General features: G+C 45.5%; 1 protein-coding gene across 5 annotated transcripts in view; it reads right to left on the bottom strand.

The window, feature by feature from the left end:
* LOC138567641 (zinc finger protein 182-like) overlaps positions 1-19,346 on the bottom strand; it is a 218,580-nt gene that overhangs the window by 83,757 nt on the left and 115,477 nt on the right. For 2 of the 5 annotated variants that reach the window (XM_069646100.1, XM_069646101.1), the window contains one exon: positions 3,198-3,355. The exons of 2 other annotated variants lie outside the window; for them this stretch is intronic. The gene's annotated coding sequence lies outside the window, so the exon portion shown is untranslated. Of the gene's footprint in view, positions 1-3,197; positions 3,356-3,846; positions 3,922-19,346 lie in introns of those variants that run through there. One more of the 5 variants, XM_069646102.1, reaches the window with a different exon arrangement.

The raw sequence follows: 19,346 nt of genomic DNA, 5'->3' as shown, positions 1-19,346 counted from the left end.
ATCTGGACAAGTCTCTGAAGCTTTCTATCTGACCATTAAAGTTGGTAAGGAATTGGTCAGGTCTCTCAGGACCAACAGCAAGTCATTAGAATACAGCCACAGTTTTTGACATACACCTCATTAGTTAACTCCAACAATTCTCTCATCACCTCAAATGGCCAATGCCAACGGTTCCATCGCCAACATGAATAATATTGGCGATAGGGGGCATCATTGTCGAGTTCCTTTCTTCAATCTTATGACTTCCGAGCAGAGGCCATTTGTCGACACAGCGGCTGTGGGTTCTGTATACAGCAATTTGATCTATACTAAGAAGTCATCATCAAAAGCTATTTTCTTCAAGACCTTGAATAGGTAACCCCACTTGATCCGATCAAATGTCTTTCACACAAATGGAGTGTGCGAGGAGTGTTGCAGTCTGGCAGTAGGAGATCCATAGTCTGTGTACTGCTTTCATTTTCGAAGAAGGAGCTGCCTTCAAAAACCCCCAGCGTCTCACGGAGCGATTCGCAGAGAGTGTGTGAGGAGTGTTGCAGTCTGGCCAGTTGGGCAAGAAGGACAAGGACAGGAAAAAAGTCTGGCTTGCGTTAAAAACTCCTTGCCCGGAAAGTACAATTTCACCGCGGGGTTGCCAGTGAAAAACCACACAACCGGCGTGGCATCAGGGGTCCAGCGACTAAACAGAGCGGCTTTGGGATACTCAAACCAGGGTAAGTGAAGTTGACTCCTTTATATTGCGAGATCCCCAGCCCCAGCCATACATTAACTGCCCACTGCGTATGGGAATTCACTTGCTCGCAAAACTGACAGTCAATCAGGCCTAAATAAAACTACTACTAAGAAAAAGCAACCTAAAATAACGCTATTTTTAAAAATTCCTGAGGCTCTTAACACTGACATCAAGCCCTCTCAAAACACTTCTACTTCCAACAACCCTGAAAACGAGCCTGGAACTTCTGCCGTGCTGACGAGCTTGGCTTCTTCTCTGGTGGTCGAACTGAATCTAGACATGGGGGTCCGGATCTCTACTAGTCAATTGCAGCAGTTGCAGAGCTCTATTGTGCAGATACCGGAATCTGAGATCTTTCAAGGAACAATAATGAACTGGCAAACCAATTCAAAAATATGCATTTGACGCCACATAAACAGGGGCCAAATGAACCATGGATTTCAGGCCATTTCCCAGCTACGGGCCTTAAGATCAGACGACACCCAAAGGGTTGCCTTTCCTAAAAAAGGCACAGAGAGGTCAGTCTGTTATTATGTCTCCAATTTAATCGCACAAACTGTGTGGAATAATCGAGAAGCCCTTAAATCCCTCAGCTACCAGTTGGACAACCAAACGCACAAGAGAATGTCAAAGCCTACTTGTTCCCTGTATCATTAGCACAACCCCTCGAAATAGCTATAACAAGCAAACCTGGGAGTTCAGCTGCAGTAAAATTGGAACTAGAGGACTGGTCCTGGCTTGAAGCCACAATTGTGATGTTCAAGAAAACCAAGGCTAAGCAGACGAGTCTTTGAGGGAGGCCCCCTGAAAGTGATGTCCTGGAATATGTTCAGTTTCCACAAGCTACGTGGGAACTCTGGAATCGACCTAAAGACGGCAAGTGTGATACTTCTACAAGAAACCATGGCCTTTAACACCTTTATATGATATGATATGGCATTTATAACGCACCTATACACAAGTGTTTCAAGGCGCGACAAAGTTACCATACCTACTGCAAGCCAGCATCTAGAGGTTCAAAGGGACGACCTACAGGTGAACACTCCATTTCTATTGACCTAAATTGGGATTGCACCCATTTGAGATAAAGACTAGGTCAAAAGACTTGATGGCAATTAATATCTAACAGCAAATGTGTTGATCGTGAACGTATACAGGAACCAAGCAAGCAACAAACTTGTGGATCTACAGCAGGAACTAGATCTCCTGTTCACAGATTGGTCGGGAAGGGGTAGCAATGAGTTCCTCATTGTGGCCGGGGACCTAAACGCTGCCTGTGTCCAAACACAATCTACAAGAGGGTCCCAGATTGCAAATAGGACCACCTCCCTATCTGCACAGCATCGGGCTGTATGGGACCAATATCTTGCAACGTGAGACCTACAAGTTTGCTTGCCAGGGGAACCAGACCTAAATGCATTTTACACCTTGAGTAGGGGGTCTAAGAAGTCCTGGGTCGATCACTTCTATCTATCTACTGACTTAGACTGTTTATGTGAACCCCTGCTGAGGGGGGATGCCCTTGGTAGCAACCACTTTCCTTTAATTCTCACCATGCATCTGCCTAACTCCACATTCCATCTGGAACATGATGTAGCATTTATTACATAGGTAAGGGGTGGTTTGGCAGTTAAGTGGAATGTGAAAGCGTGCAGAACCTTCATGACTATATGGGAAAACTAGATGCTTAAGAAGGAAATTAAGGGTGTTAGGATTAATGCTAACAATTACAATCTAAGTTTACTGGAATGCATGAAACTTCTCTCGACCAAGGGCCAAAGATGGGGAATTAACCACATTACCATCCCTATGACAACAGGGTTAGGGAGGCGAAGCAGGATAAGAGGGCGGCAATTAAAATCACTCTTAAAAAAACAATGCTGGACTGGCATTCCAAAAGGCCCAGAGGCAGATCCTAGCAAAGCATAAACATAATCGAAAGGGCGGGTTCCATGAAAGCGTTTGCGCATAGGTTTACTAAGTTCGAGTGCTTCTACCGAATAAAAACCTGGGCAGTTAATCTTATAATGAAATTACTACTGTTTTGTTAAAATGACAACAGTGTCTCGTTATGTATTTATTAGTGTCATCAATTTCCGCTAGGAGGCACGTGCATGCATTTCGCCCTTTCTTGGGCTTTTTCAAGGCACACTTTTGATAATTCTTACACTTTGAATATTTTGTATTATTCCAATGTCTATCTTACACGTTCCCTAAGTATTGCCCACATTATATTTTCAGCATAGTTTCAAAGATACATTAATTTCATCACATATTACATGTTCAAGTATTGCTTATAACAGAAACAATTCAATCCCTTATCAGAGTTAATTGCTGATTGGACAAGCTTGGTGGTTCTGCCTTCGGAGAGGAATTTTAAGGAAATGGAAGGAAGGGGAGGATTGAAGTTAGTCTGTTGAATCAATGTAATTACATAGATTAATTCCATCATTCTGGCTAGTCTTACCTTTGGATGTACGGTAAGTTCGAAATGGTGCAGTGAAACCCTTCTCTGAGTTTCCCCTTGTAATCCTAGAGATCGTATAATGTAGTCAACCTTCTGCGGTTGGTCTTAAGTTTCACTGGTTGGTTGGTTGTTATTTATTTAGTTTGGTGGTCCTCAGTCTGAAACAGAATCAGACTTGAATTAGTATGAAAGCCAATTGCATAGACTGGGGCAATTCAATATCATATTGAATTGCCCCAGTCTATCAGTCCATCCGTTCGTACGCTCATATATCATTCAATGTATGGTCTATGTTAGTTCTCAAAACCATTATTGAAGTGCGGTTGCATCCGTGGTAGTGGATCATTTTAAGAACAATGCATGTTAACTGTTGGTTGCCGCGCCAGCACGATCTGCAATGATGCTAATACTGCTCATAAGCTATAAAGGGTTTAAAGCCCGGTTGTCTGTTTGATATGGGCCCCAGGTCCATAACTTGCTAAGCCCAAATACACATAATCCGAGGTATGTATACAGTCATCATTAACCAGAAGGCTACTGCAATTCTGGACTACTATGCAGTTGATTGTCCTCCCAAATATGCCTGTCTCAATTTAAAATTGCAAATGGCTTGCTTCAGGATTCAACTCTACATTAGGTTAGTAATTACCTGTGTATTTGGTGTCCTTCTTAATTACCATCGACTTCTTTCAATGTATCGGTGATCCTCGGTCAGTTCCGGGCTGCTATAGCTTTGGAACTGAAAATATAGTTGTCATCAGCGTGTGCCGGCAAAGCGTGAGCATAATGACGTCATCACGGGTCGCAATGTTCCGTGATCCGACATTACCATGTTTTGACATGGGGGATTCACGTTGAGAAGATAATCTTCATGTATGATGCAATTATATCGATAATTGTATTATATTTTATGAGTATAAACATAACGCTCAGAGACATAAGTAGCCTTATTAAGGGCTTTTACTTTTGGCATATTTGGAGATATAAATCTCGAGACTGGGTAAATTATTTATATTATTTGTATTTTATGAGCACAATATCAAGTTTGTAAAAAGCTGTTGAAGCCTCATTCCGGGCTTGAGCCTGTAGCATATTTAAAGATACAGGTCTCTTGACTGATTTTATTTATTTATTTTTATTTATTGTGTATACAGTTTAAAAGAAAACTTTAACACATTCTTAGGATAATAAAATAAAGAAAATTATTACATACTTAATCCTTATAAGACAGAAAATTGCTTTTTGAACTAAAAATACAGAGGATATGAAAAAAGAAGAACATCGGAAGCAGAATAAGGACATTTACATATCATTAAAAATAATCCAATCACAAATCAATTCATATAAAAAGCAATCCAATCAGAATAAAAAAGGGACATTTAGCATCAATCAAAGCATGAGGGATAATATACACATATAGAGCCTATAATCCAACAAAATAGTCTGTCTAATGCACCCAAAAAGAGAGTTAGAAGCATCAGCTTTTACTTAGTTCCTCCAGTAATTTCACATCATTTTCAAATTTTCGCAGTTGCCTGTTTGCACATTTCCATACTTGTGTTATGGCAATGATCTTATTACGGGTATAACCAGACAAACAGCCTAACCAGAAATACTCATAGGTTATGTCATCAAGATCTTCTACAAATGTAGAGTAATACTGAGCAAAGATAGGTCTCATCATAGGGCAGTTGGTGAGTACATGTCTGGCTGTCTCTATTTCTAGCTTATTACAGCAGATTCGGCAAGTTCTTTCATAGGCAGGGCTTCCAGTCCAGACCCCTCTGATTTCTAGTACATCAAGGCGGTTTAGTCTAATATTCATAAACAGCTGACGCTTTACCAAAGATAGGAGGAGCTTTAGATATTCTTGTGGCTCCTTATAGTTAAAATACAAACTTTAACCCAATCTAGCTTCTCAGCTGCGTTTTTCAAGGATTTCAGCATTGCACCTTCACCGTATTCCCACCTCGGTGTCCAGCACAACTTCCTAAAGAAATCCTTGTTTATGGTTTTGAATTTAGTCATCACCACACTGGTACCTTTCTGCAGCTGTGAGCGAAGTATTGTCAGGAATTAATCTGGAGGAGAGAACATGATCTTAAGATAGAGCTTTGCTCTATTCAAGTTAATCAGGGTAGAGAGATAAATAGTCCCATCTCCAGCCTAATTGCCTCAATAGGTGTGTAATTGCTTTTATTTATTTTGATTTGATTTATTTTTTGCATTTATTTACAGCGCACATAACCCGTAGGTATCTAGGCGCTAGTTTAATTTATAACACACTCAGTTTGTTTTTTTCAAGCGCAGGTCCGGGATTCGAACCTTTGTTTGCTCAGCGTGGTCTTGCTTCCAAGACCCGCGCATTGCAACAGAGCTATCCTCCCGTCTTTTAATTAAAGTACTGAGGTACCCCATGTTCTGGTTTCAGTGAGTCTTTAAATTTAGATATCCATATTAGTGTCATATGGTCACATGCAGGTATCTTATAGATTCAGCTAATTTAGAAAAAAATGTATCGAAATATTGAATTTATTAGGGGCTTAAGGTCACAATGGATGTCTTATAGATTCAACTATTCTATTGAAGTTGGATCAATTAAGCTCTTATTGTTTGAATCTATACCAGATTCCCACAGAATTGCTTATCCACTGTGCATGTTTTACTTTCTACAGAAAGTGATGCATCTCATAGTCCCTGGTAAGACCCTCAGTGATTAATCTTAGATTGCGCATCAGCTTGCATTCTTATTGGCGTAGGGCTTTTTCTCTGTCCCCCAGTCTTGCATCCAATTCTATGGGCCTCATCACGACTTGGGCGGTAACGGTAACGCTATTAGCGTGGGCGGTATTAGCCCTACCACCGAACTCCCCGGCGCTAATAGCGCCAGATCACGAGTTCGGTGGTAATGTAAGTCCCCATTCCCCCCTGTGCCCATTCGGGAATGCCCCATTCCCCATTGGGCTCAATGGGGAATCTTCGCGCTAATACCTCTGGCGGATTTCCCGCCGGCGGTAATAGCACAAATTTTCGGCGGATTTCCCCCAGCTCAGAGCTGGGGCGAAATCCGCCGACGCCCTGATTCGGCGGACCCTTAAATCCGGCGGTAATAGCGCTACCGCCGGATTTAAGGGTTACCGCTGAAGTCATGATGAGGCCCTATGTTTTGCTCCGAAGAATTGAATGTCCTGCTTCTTGTCTTTTTGGTGCACCTTGATCCAGTAACTCTGTCTGCCTGGACAGAGTTACTTCCTGGCGTAGTAAGGTTCCCAAGGTGCTCCCTGATACTTACTCTTAATATACGTATTGTACTCCCAACATACTTTTTATTGCATACACATATCATTACATAGATCACAAATGTTGTTCTACAAATTATGAATTCTTTTATTTTCACATTTCTACCATTAGCAGTTCTGTAGGTTTGGATATTATATAAGGCATGTCTGCACATGCTACAAATGGTGCATTTGTAAAATCCCTTAATTGGTTTGCCAGTGAAGATGTTAATTTGGTGTTGGGGTTTGGCTGTCTTCTTGAAGCTTGGGCTTAGTTCCGTTCGTAGTGTTGGCACTTTTGTATAAACTATGTTTGGTTTCTCAGAGATTCAGTTATTAAAGTCCGGATCTAATTGTAACAGGTGGCAGTTTTTTGGGAAAATCTTTCATACTGTTTTGTTGTCCCCTGTGATTTGAGTTATAATTCTTAATTTATCTTTGTCTTTGGCTCTGTCCTTGTTTTGTGGTTTGAGGTGCTCCCCCCGTTGTTTGCTATCTACTTTAGATCTAGCCTTGTTTATGCATTCCTTGGGCTATCCTTGTGATGTAAAACGTTCCTCAATGTGTCTGCATTCAGTCCCATATGTGGTGTCCTGACTGCAATTTCTTCTAGCTCTGGTCAATTCTCCGATGGGGATGTTATGTTATGTTAAGGGAATTTATTGAGCGCACATACACCCGAAGGCTTCTTGGCGCTGATTGAGAGGGAGGATTAACATGTTTAAGTACAGACTAAAATAAGAGTGTTTTCAACAGCCGGCAGAAAGTAAGATGATCCTTACTCCCACGCAAGGTAAAAGGCAGATCGTTCCAGGCCTTGGCGGCAGCTACCGAGAATACATGCCTGCCTGTCTGTGAGAGTCGAATCCGAGTAACCGCCACTAAAAGGGCAGATCGAGAGCGCAACAAGCGTGTAGGAGCGTAGGGTACAAATTTCTCCTGCAGATATTCCGCCACACGGCCGTAAAAAGCCTGATGTACAATACACATGGCCTTAAAAGAAAAATGCAGCTTTCAACAGGAAGCCAGTGAAGTTTCATTAGCAGGGGGGACATGTGAGCACCAAAAGGTGGCCGAAGAATAGCTCTGGCAGCTGCATTTTGGAGTAGCTTCAACCGATTTAGAAGGTAACGAGGTTGAGCCAAGTAGAGTGAGTTACAGCAATCGAGCCCAGTCAAAACCAACGTCGCCACCACCGGAGCCTGATACTCTGCTGGGATAAATGGAAGAACCTTCCGCAGAATCCAGAGCTTAAAATGCCCAGTTTTACAAACCTCTGCTACCTGCTCGTCCATGGCTAAGGATGTCGAGATTCTGACCCCTGGGTTCTTAACAGACGAGACTGGCACGGGGAGAGGACCAAGGGAAGAGGGCCAGAACTCTGCAGTCCAGAACCAAAGGGGGGAGGTAGTCCCAACTACCAGAACCTCAGTTTTACTGCCATTCAATGTTAACCAATTGGTTCTCATCCAAGCTTCCAGATCTTCAAGACACTTTCTCAGCCGTACAGCCGTGTTGGCTTGAGTAAGGTCAAAGCGAACCAGAATTTGGGTATCGTCCGCATAAGAATAATAACGGAACCCGTGAGACAGAATGAGAAGCAAGAGAGACCCGATATAAACATTAAACAGAATGGGGGACAGTGCAGACGCCTGAGGGACCCACAGGACAGTGAGACAGGACTAGAACAAAAAGGCGGAATAGAGACTAATTGGGAACGATCAGCCAGGAAGGCCACGAACCAATCGAGTACACGGCCAGACAGACCAGTGTCAGAACCAGATGTTCTGAATTGTACTCTTGAGGTGACAACTATTCGCCTGTAAGGTAGCATTAACGTCAGTCTTTTTGCAGTATGTTCTGGTCTGTAGTTTTCCACTGTCCACATAGGTCGAGGAAAGTCACCTCAGTCCTGCTCATTTCGATAGTGAATTGTAACCCAAAGGTGTTATTGTTGAAGTATTTACAAAATTCATTAATTTCCGTCTCAGTACCATTCCATATAATAAAAATATCATCAATGTATTGTTGCCAGTTGCAATTTTGTCAGACAGTATTGGATGTTTACAGGCATGTTTGCTCTCAAATTCACCAACGAACAGATTGCCCATAGATGGTGCAAAGCATGTGCCCATTGCTATGCCCTTTATCTGTTGGTATAGTGTGTCATTAAACAGGAATACATTGTTCTTTAATACAAAATCCAATAGTTCTTTTATCAATTGTATGAATGCATAATGTGAAGCGGAGCCATCTTGATACATAAAGTCTATGGTTTGAAATGCCAGATTGTGATCTATACTGTTATACAGTTCTTTTACATCGATAGTTACCAACATGTAATCATTATTCCATTCCACTTTGCTCAGGTTTTCTAGTATATGCATGGTGTCTCGGGTGTACGAGTCTAGTTTATATACCTCTGGTCTAATAATCTTATCAATACATTTGGATACATTTTCAGTTGCCACCCGATTCCACTAACAATTGGTCTCACTTCTGGGAGCTCAGTGTAGTAGTCTTTATGTATGTTCGGCAGAAAATAAATTGTCGGAACTCTTGGTTTGTTGATTATCATGAAAGACTTTTCTTTATCATTAATCAGCAGTTTGCTGTGCCATTTGCTGATTGTTTTCTGTAGATATTTAATACTATTGGTTATGAAGCTCTTCTGTACTTCTTTGTAGCATCCAGGAGTGGCCAGATGATCATTTGCATTTGCCAACTTTTTTTTTTTTTAATTCTTAATTTTTCATTTTATAAACATAAACAATAACGATCAGCGAATACAGGAGTATACTTAAATTCTAATCAAAATCAAAGTTACAATTGGTATATGATGGATCAATGGAAACAATATTCAACAATGTACATTAACCAAAACTATATGCAACCCAGCCCCTCCCAACCCACCCTGTACATCATAACAGAGACTAATATGAATCTGTGAATTTCCCCCAAATCTTTTCAAAATTAGATTTTTTTTAACTCTCTTATAGATCACCCTCTCCATATCAGCTAATTTGAGCATTTCATGAATCCAATCCTCGACATTTGGGGGCACTCTTGATTTCCATCCTCTCAAAATAATTTTCTTTCCTACAGTAGCACCTCTAAATAGCCATTTCTTTTGGCATGTGGTCAGATCATCCAATAACTCATCTCCACCCAAGATCAATGTTTTGAAGTCATAATCAATTTTCCTCCCCAGTATCTCGTCTGATATTTCGCAAATACTCAGCCAAAAATCACGCACTCTCCCACATTCCCACAACATATGTTCCATTGAACCAGTCTGATGAACACGTCCCCAATATTCATTTGTATATGAAAAACCTCTTATATGAAAAACCTCTTTTATATAAACGTTCTGGGGTCCAATAGACTCCATTTAAAATGTTGATTTGGCTGGACCTTTCACACAAACTAATCGAACACAGATTAACATTACTGCAGACAGCCAACCATTGTTCTGAAGAAATTTCACAATCAAGTCTATTATTCTTATTCACTCGCAATTGATCATTCTCCTTATATCCTGAGACAATGGCCCTCATTACGACCCTGGCGGAAAGCGACTGACCGGAGCGCCACAGCGTAAATAGCGTTTCCGCCATTGCACGAAGGAGCAAAGTGCGGCCCATTCCGACCCATCGGGCACGAGCACCACGCCACGGCGGAAGTGCAAAGTCTGCGATGGCGGAAATGACCCCAAAACGGCCCACACCGCCGCCGTACGGCGCCCTAGGTGCAATACCGCCACCCCTCTCAGCGGTCACCGCAGTGTGCGCCTACCGGAAAGTACGGTGACCGGAAATATACGGAAACGGAAGTTAAAACATGGGCCCGGAACGGGAAACATCCCGGCGTACACCTATAAAAACACTAAAACCACACAACCACTAAAATCACTACCCTGAAACACACCCCAACCCGTCAACCACCCTAGCGAAACCAAGAAAAATGGGAAAAGTAGCGAAGAAAGCGTGCGACCGCAAGCAGCAGGTCCACTTCTCCCGTGAGGAACTCACCGTGCTAACAGAGACCCTCCAGGAGAATGCTGCCGTCGTCTTCTGCACGCAAATGACCAGGACGGCACTTGCAAACAAGAAGGCCATATGGGCTCTGGTGGCACAGCGGGTAAGTGCGGTGGGGACCGCACCCCGCACCCCACAGCAATGCCGCAAGCGATGGGACGACCTGCGGATACGCGTCCGCAGCATACTCTCTGCCAACCGCAACATTGCCACAGCCACCGGGGGAGGTCCTGAATCACCCATCAAGTTGACCCCCTGGGAAGAAATCTGTGCCTCCACCATCGGAATGGAGAGCATAGAGGGAGTCGGAGGGATGGAGAAAGGAGTGCAGACATCCGAAGATTCAGGTAGGTGGGCCAGATAAAACAATGCCAAATCCACACAGTCCATCCATGTGAAGTACCATGCGTCCACATAGTGCAACAGAAACACATGTCCAGGAGAACGTCCACACACATCGGCCTGATAGCGCACGTTAAAACCCACAATAAATACATAAATAATTAAAAACCCCTAATACACGCACTACACGTGCAGCAGGCACACCCTAACTGCAGGCTGCCAAACAACTGCACCCTCACTCCACACACAAATCAAAGCACCTCCAAGGCCCCGACCCAAATCACCCTCAGGTACCACCCCAAAGCATGTGATACAATGCCATTCCAATTCCCACAGACCCATCAATAACCCTCGCCCTCCTTTACTCCACCACAGGGTCCGATCCAAACGACGAGCTACAGGACACCCCTACCAGCACACCTGCAAAGAGGGCCAAGACCAACGGCCAAAGACCCTCCACCTCAGCTGCACGCATCAAGACACGGCAGCAGCACAAATCAGGTGGCAGCACAGAGGAGGGAACATCAACAGGCACCCCAGCAGCCAGCATGCCCACAACACCACCACCACAGGTCCCCCCAATGGATGCCACAGAAGGCACTGCCTCTGGTGGCAGCAGCACCATAGGTGACACCCCATTGATGGCAGCATGCTCCGACACAGAAAACGGGGATGCCGAAGTCAGATCCATCCATGACCTGTCCCAATCCCCCTGTCTGTCCCATCCCGTAGAACATGAGGATACCACGCAGGGGCACCCACAAGCCCTGTGGCAAGGCAACATGAGGACAACAGCCCCTCTGTGACACCCCCGCAAATGGCCATGGCCCAGCAGAGGCAACAGTCCCTCGACCAGTTGATCGAACAACAGCAGCAACTGGCCACACTCCTCAAGGACCATGCCGATGAATGTGGGGGCACTAAGGCAGACATAGAAACATCAACTGAGACACTTAGGGCAGAAATGGAGAGAGGTACAGAGACGCTAAGGGCACAAATTGAGAGAAGCACCGAGAGCCTGAGGGGGGAACTGCATGCGACGTCCAAAGACGTATGTGCCGAACTTGCCGCAGTGCGCCGTGTGCTCACTGAGCTCTCGCAAACCCTTAGGGACATGCATGGACGTGAGCAGGCAGACACATCATCCGTTGCAAGTTCCGTCCAGGGCAGCCCCCAACGTAGATCTGGAAGGAACCTGCGCTCCACAGGCAGGGGTGCCCCTGATACCCGCAGAGGGGGCTTGCAATAGCGACAGCCCACTGACAATGAGCATCTTTGGACACTGGTGTTCGGGGGGGAGGTAGGAGGGTGGAGGGGGTGTGTTGGGCTCACTTGGGTGGCGGGTCGATAGGGTGTTCAACATGACATCACATATGCCATAAAAAGTGCACGATAAACCAATGAGATGTGTGGACATTGATCTTTGTGTACTAGGCCATCATAGGCGTAGAGTCCATATTGTGCATGTCCCAGACACACGCAGTGCCACGAGTCCCGTGTCCATGTATCAGCCACCAGGCGTGAGTGCTAGAAGCATACATCAATGAGATGCTGACGAATGTCACGGGCCTCCGGTGCCTCGCAGACTCCATGAGGTGCTGCCACATCCCCACCCTCATCATGACCATCATCAGGTGCTTGCAGTTCTGCGTCAGGGGGCATGGGCACATTTCTACGTACGCACATGTTGTGGAGCATGACACATGCCATGACCATCTTTGCAACCTTCTCATGGCGGTACAGGAGTGCCCCGCCAGACCTGCTGAGGCAGCGGAAACGGCCCTTCAGTAGGCCGAATGCCTGTTCTATGACTACACGGGTACGTGAGTGGGCATGGTTGTAGTCCTCCTCATGCTGGTCCCGTGGGTTCCGGACTGGTGTGAGGAGCCATCTCTTCAGTGGATATCCAGCATCACCTGTATGTGGACGAGAAACGTATGATGTGGAATGCCATTGATACGTACGCACACCCCCCCCCCCTTCCTGCCAGGTCATTGCCAATTCACATACCCCACATCATCATGCATGTAATGAGACTCACCGAGTAGCCAGGATCTGTTCCCTGCGTGTCGCTCCATGTAGCGTGGTATTGTAGAGTTCCTCAAGACCATAGAATCATGGGTTGATCCAGGGAATCGGGCACAACAATGTGTAATGATCCTGTTGGAGTCACACACCATTTGTACATTCAGGGAATGAAATTGTTTTCGGTTGCGGTACTGGGCCTCCATGGCATGTGGGACGACCAATTCAACATGGGTGCAGTCGATGGCACCAATGCAACCCGGTATGCCGGCAAGTGCATGGAATCCCACTTTTGTGTTGGTAATTTCCTGCTCCGAGCGTGGTAGAGAGATGTAGTCGTCTGCGTGCTGCAGGAGGGCATCGAGCACTTGCAATAGTGTCCGTGAGAACAGTGGCTGAGAAATGCCATGCAACTGTCCGACTGTGTGCTGGTAGGTGCCTGTGGCCAGGAAGTGTAGTACAGACACCACCTTCAGTAGGGGTGGGATGGCGGTTGGGCTATCTATCATGCTGACAAGGTCAGCCTGTGTCATGTCCACAATGGCGGCTATGGTGTCCCGGTCCAGACGGTAGAGGGTGTGGATCTGCTCATCAGTGAGGTTGAACGGATGTGCTCGGAGGCGTGGTATTGCGGGCTGCCTGCGTGGTGGTAGTGGCTGTGCTGGTGGGCCTTGCTGGCCCTGCCTTGGCCTCCTCCTCCTCCTGCGTCTCCTCCGTGCGGCTGGTTGTAGTTGGTGTTCGTCTTCTTCTTGGAGTCGGAGCACTTGCAGTGCTATCAGGTCCCCCAGGGCCAACATCGCGAGTCCTGCCGGTAGCATTTCGGTGTGGTTGTGGGAGGAGACTGGCTGTGCAATTTATGTGTTTCCAGGCTGTATGGCCTCCACCTGTGGTGATTAATTCCACCTGTGCAAACTGCTCTCCCCTTTGGCCGAGCACGTCCCGCGCACAACGCTGCAATTCGGGGAATGGTATCTTGCTATTGCAATCATGTATTTGTACCCGATGGCCGTGTAAGATTGGTTGATATGTTCATTCTGCTGTGGTCCCATTGTTTCCCATACTATCTGTGCAGTCGCGAACAGACTTGTGAAGGGTCAGTGGAACGTAGTACTCGAGTAACGGTGGGCCCTCATGCATCACTGTACCGAGTTGCAACGACGGGCGGGGCGTCCCATTTGTGGGTGAAGGCAGTTGCCATTTTCACACACAGCCGCACTCGATGGAATAATTAGTGATTTCAAACGGCCACAGATGCCTTTTCGACGTGATGTTGCAAATGAGGAATTCGAAGGGCGGCGCTTTCGGTTTCCAGCTAGCGGCGAGGAGATGCCCACAGGTCTGACTGCAAATGTAACGTTCTATTGTTCAATGTCCTTGAGACAGGGCCCATGGCGAGGGAGCAATGATTGATATGAATAGTTTGGGATGCGCAATAGCTACGTGGGCGATGAGGCCGGCCGTTCCCAAATACATGTTACTTCACAACACTGGAATTACGGGCTGGGGCACTGTGGATTTAGCAGGCTGCATAACGCACAGACTCAATGGATGTTTCTAATGTTATGTGAGTAATTATTCAGGCGTTTTGATCCCGGGATGAGGGAATGATGAATGGATGCATGGGCAGGTGATTTGATACAGAGTTTGCCATGTACAGGGCTTCTTGGGATCTATCCGCCTCCCCTACGCTATGTGATGCAGGGCTGCCATAGTGGGACCATCGTCTATCTGGCCTTGTTGAGCCCTCCCTGTCTCGACGCGCCCTCAGACACTTGTGTCCATGCACGTTAACATTCCCATCTGATGGATTCTGTTTTGACAGACGCATGCACAGGTACACTCGTTTGTGATGGTGTTTGCACCTCGATATAGATGGTTATGAGTCGCAAGTGGTTTTGGGGTGGTGATGATCCTTTTGAGTGGGCTAGCATGCATATGGCTGTGGATTTCGTGTGATCATTGAAGTGAGTTGTTCGAATGTAGTTCTGATGGCCATTCTGTTCTTGTTCTTTTCTTTTGGTTGACAGGTATCTCCTCCCCTTTTGCCACTGCCATCTGTATGCCACTCCTGCAGATGGCTTTTACTCCCGACACCTGCTGCTTCGTGTTAATCAGTGGAGCAGCATTACGATCTTATGGGACGATCGCCAATGGCCCACATGCCCTTACGCAGTACTGGTGGCTCGGAGCAACATTTCGGCCTTTCAGCTGGACTAGTGCCTCCCCATTGGGTCGGCCCTGCGGTTCTGTGCGCTTCCATGTTGCCTTTTCGTACGTGAATGTGGCTCTGTGTACCATGGGGGAACAGGGCGACACACAGGTAGTGGCTGGTCATTTCTTGCGGATGCAGCCCACAATGGTGATTAGTGTTTTGGAGTTCATGGCCTGATGGCTGTATGGGCTTGGTGACTTTGATGTGCATAAAATTTCTATTCTGATTTGGCCCGTGTAGCGTTTTTCTTTGCAAGTGATGTGGCATATGCCTATTTGGGGGGCGATGTATTGTGAGGAGATCTGCATTGGGTTCCAGCTTCGGGGTTTAGTTGCGTGGTACTGTGCTGGGCGCGTTTGCCTACGAAGCCCAGTGAGGTCAGGGATGGGGGCTGCCAATATGACTGTTTGAATGTTGTCATGCTCAGGGGCGGGGGATTGGGTTTTGTGTAACAGATGCCGGTCAGCCAGGTGGACTGGTGGAATGATGTGATTTTCGGAATATTGCTGGTCACAGGTGCCTGTGTTTGCGTGCGTTTCTTGGTGGGGGACTGTGGTCATGTCCATTGGGATGGCTTCTGTATTCGTGCCATCTGTGCCCTGCAGCTCCCATTGGCCCCTCTTGTGTTTCTTTTGTTCGTTGCCATGCATGGGTGACTTGTACATTTCAATGGTTGCATTGTGACTTCATTGCACCTACGGGGAGTTGTACTTTGTGGGCAGGGAGCGGTGTACAGGCACTCAGTGGGCCCGTTTACGGTTGATTCGCGATGCCGTACTTCTCGCCATGGCGGAATGGTACATTACGCCATGCCTGATGGCGTTAGGTACATGTCCGCTAGGGTCGGAATTGGCGTACCCTTGCGCCATGGTGGTGTTTGCGGTTTGGCATGGCGCGCGCGCGCGTGCTTGGTGCAGTTAGCGTTGGCGTTCACTACGGTGTCGCTAATGGCTTCGTACTTTGCGGTGACGGGTCATAGTCGCACCGAGCGCTATTCGATGGCGGTATTGCATTTCCGCCATCGTTTTCCCCTTTCCGCCAGGGTCGTAATGAGGGCCAATGAGTTTATAGATTATGCTTGCCAAACCTCCACTACTCTTTACGATATTAACAGAAAAAATGTCAACATGTAGCCCATCATCAAAATCTACCTCGCCAATAGCCTTTTTCAGTCTCCTATAGTCCATGGTTGAAAAGTTATGTATATCCTATTTTTACTCTTTACTTCATTAGTCGTGAGCCATTTCCCTCCATTCTGCAAGTCACCAATCCATCTAAGCCCTCCCAAAAACCATTCTGGCCAAAACAATGTCTTCCCATTTTCTTTAATCCGAGCGTTTGCCCTAATTGAAAGATCTTTGGCTTTTAGAGCATCGGCACCCAACAAACCTCATAGTTCTTTCAGGAACATCTTAAAAATTCAGCTATGGGATTAGTCATACTCCCTGGTTTTGACGTTGTGGTTAAAACTGACCTGGGCATCCATGGCCCTGCAAAGCCGGCTTCAGCTATCACCCAATCATTTGGATTATTTTCTAGAAAAGGAACAAAAAATTGTGCCATGAACGCCAAATGGTATGCACGAAAGTTCGGGACCCCAAAGCCACCCTTTTCAATTGGCAATTGCAGCTTCCAAAGTTTTAATCTCAGAGGTTTGTTGTCCCATATAAAGCTCTGCATGAGCCTATCAAACTTTTTCCAATACCGTGGGCCAATTTTCAACTGTAGCATACCAAGTACAAAGTTAATTTTAGGGGGCAAGTTCATTTTTAAGGCGTTTACTTCCCCCATAAGGATAGGTTTAGCACCTTCCATCTCTCCAGATCCAGTCTTAATCCTTCACATACTTCTTTTAAATGTTCATGCACCATTTCCTCGATTTTTGGTGTTAACCATATGCCTAAGAATCTCATCCTATCCGGACACCATTTAAAGCCCAACAAAGTAACCCACTGTTTATTACAGGTAATCGTCAAAGACATAACTTCCGATTTCGTCCAATTCACTTTATATCCTGATGTTACATTGAAGCTAGACAAAATTTCCATTAAGATAGGTAGTGAATGTTCTAAATCTTTTAAGACCAACAACAAGTCGTCGGCATAAAACCAGAGCTTCTGTTCCACACCCCAACTTAAACTTTTTTCATGCCTAATTGCAATGGCCAATGGCTCTATTGCAATAACAAATAAGAGTGGGGACAGAGGGCATCCCAGCCTAGTACCTCTTTCTAGTTTAAATATGTCAGATCTTAATCCATTTGTGTTAATATCAGCAGTTGGCTTTGGATACAATAATTTAATCCATGATATAAATCTCTCTCCTAGATCCGTTTTGTATAGCACAGTATATAGATAGTTCCAGTTAACAGAGTGAAACGCCTGTTCAGCATCTAAGGACCATACAGCAATATCTTCAACTGACTCTGCGCCTTGTCATATTGTTTGAATAAGTCTTCGCATACAGCTTGAAGTCTATGGGCCTCATTCTGAGTTTGGAGGTAATCATGGCGCTATTAGCACCATGACTACCTCCAATACCAGTACTGAGTCCGCCCTCGTCCAATTGGGACTCACCAGTCTATCCGACCTTTGCGGGACCGGTAAATCCCCATTGAAAAAGCCATTCCCCATTCCCATTTCAGCCCCCATAGGTCTCAATGGGAAGGGGGAAGGCGCTAATAACGGTACCGCAAATTGCGGTACCGTTATTAGCTCTGAAGTCCCTTAACGGGCCCCGTCTATAACACCTGGTAAAACCAGGTGTTAAGGACGGGACCCGCTAAGGGACCTCAGAATAGGGCGCAAAGGGATTACCGGCACCAGTGTCCTTAACGGTGCCCGGTATCCCTTTGCGCCCTACTCGGAATGAGGCCCTATGTCTTTTTTTAATAAAACCAGATTGATTTTCATTAATCAGTTTTGGAAGCAGAGTTTCTAACCACATAGCTAAAATTTTGGACAAAACTTTGTTATCAGTGTTTATTAAACTAATTGGGCGGTAACTCAATGGTTGAGTCTCATCTTTCCCTTTCTTTTAAAATACTGAAATCATAGCATGTCTAGTCGTTTGCAGCAATTGGCCATCCTTAAGTGATGATTCAAACATATCTTTCATTAACATTAGGACTAAATTTGGAAGGATCTTGTATAATTCAGCTGGTAGGCCATCCGGCCCAGGTATCTTTCCAGAATTTAGTTTGCTGATTGATCTCCTTAATTCATCAATCTTCAAATCTTCCTCCAGATGTATATGTTCTGTCTCAATCGTTGGGATCTCAAGCTCCCCAATAAAATGCTCACCTACTCCTGATACTGTTTGTTCATTGCAGTATACTAATTTGTTGTAATTCTTAAAAATGTCATTAAAGTCTCTGGGTTTGAACGTAATTAAATCATCGGGACCACAAATCGAAGTAATAGCTCTATCTTGTTTGTTTGTTTGCTTATTTTACTTGTATAGCACGCCTGACCCAGCGGTATCTGGGCGCTAGTGAATAAGAAGATGGTTACATGTTACAGTTCATACAGAATAGTACATACGACACATGATACAGGGCAGGAATTCAGTTAATGCAATAGACAAGCATGAATACAGTCATAAATGAGAAATGAAAGCATACGTATATGGACGGGAAGGTACAATTACCGACTAGTCCGAGGTAGATAGCTGAGAGAGAAGATTGGGTTAGTTCTTATAGAGTAGCCAGGTGATAACACTACTTCTGAATTTTTTGAATACTTGGATGGATTTGATGTCCAGTGGGAGCGTGTTCCATAGTTGGGAGGCCAGGGCCGGGAAGCTGGAGCCACCTGCTTTTTTAAGGTTGTATCTAGGTACCACTAGGCAGGAGGTGTTGGTGGACCTCGTAGTGCGGATGGAGGATCTCAGAGTGAATTTGTCAGTGAGATAAGGTGGGGCTAGGTGGTTTAGCGCTTTGTGGGTAAGGCAGAGAGTTTTCAGGTCAATCTGTTCTTGCATGGAGAGCCATTTGCAAAGTTTTCTGGTGCTGAGATGTGTTCTCTTCTGGGTAGGTTTAGGGCGGCTCTGAGCGCATTGTTCTGCAGTATCTGCAGTTTGTTGAGTATGGACTTATTGGCGCATAAGTAGAGACCATTACAGTAGTCCAATTTGGACTGTACGAGTGCTCTGGCTAGTGTAAGGCAACTGTTAGATGACAGTAGGGGTCTGCACGCCCTGATCAGCTTGCCAGTGTAGGCGGTGGCTGAGGCAGTCATATTCACATGTTTGATTA

The sequence above is a fragment of the Ambystoma mexicanum genome, chromosome 2p, assembly GCF_040938575.1.
Source record: "Ambystoma mexicanum isolate Mex_15411 chromosome 2p, UKY_AmexF1_1, whole genome shotgun sequence".
Lineage (NCBI taxonomy): Eukaryota > Metazoa > Chordata > Amphibia > Caudata > Ambystomatidae > Ambystoma > Ambystoma mexicanum.
Note: the sequence above shows the minus strand (reverse complement) of the source record. Positions and strands in the feature narration are given on the sequence as shown.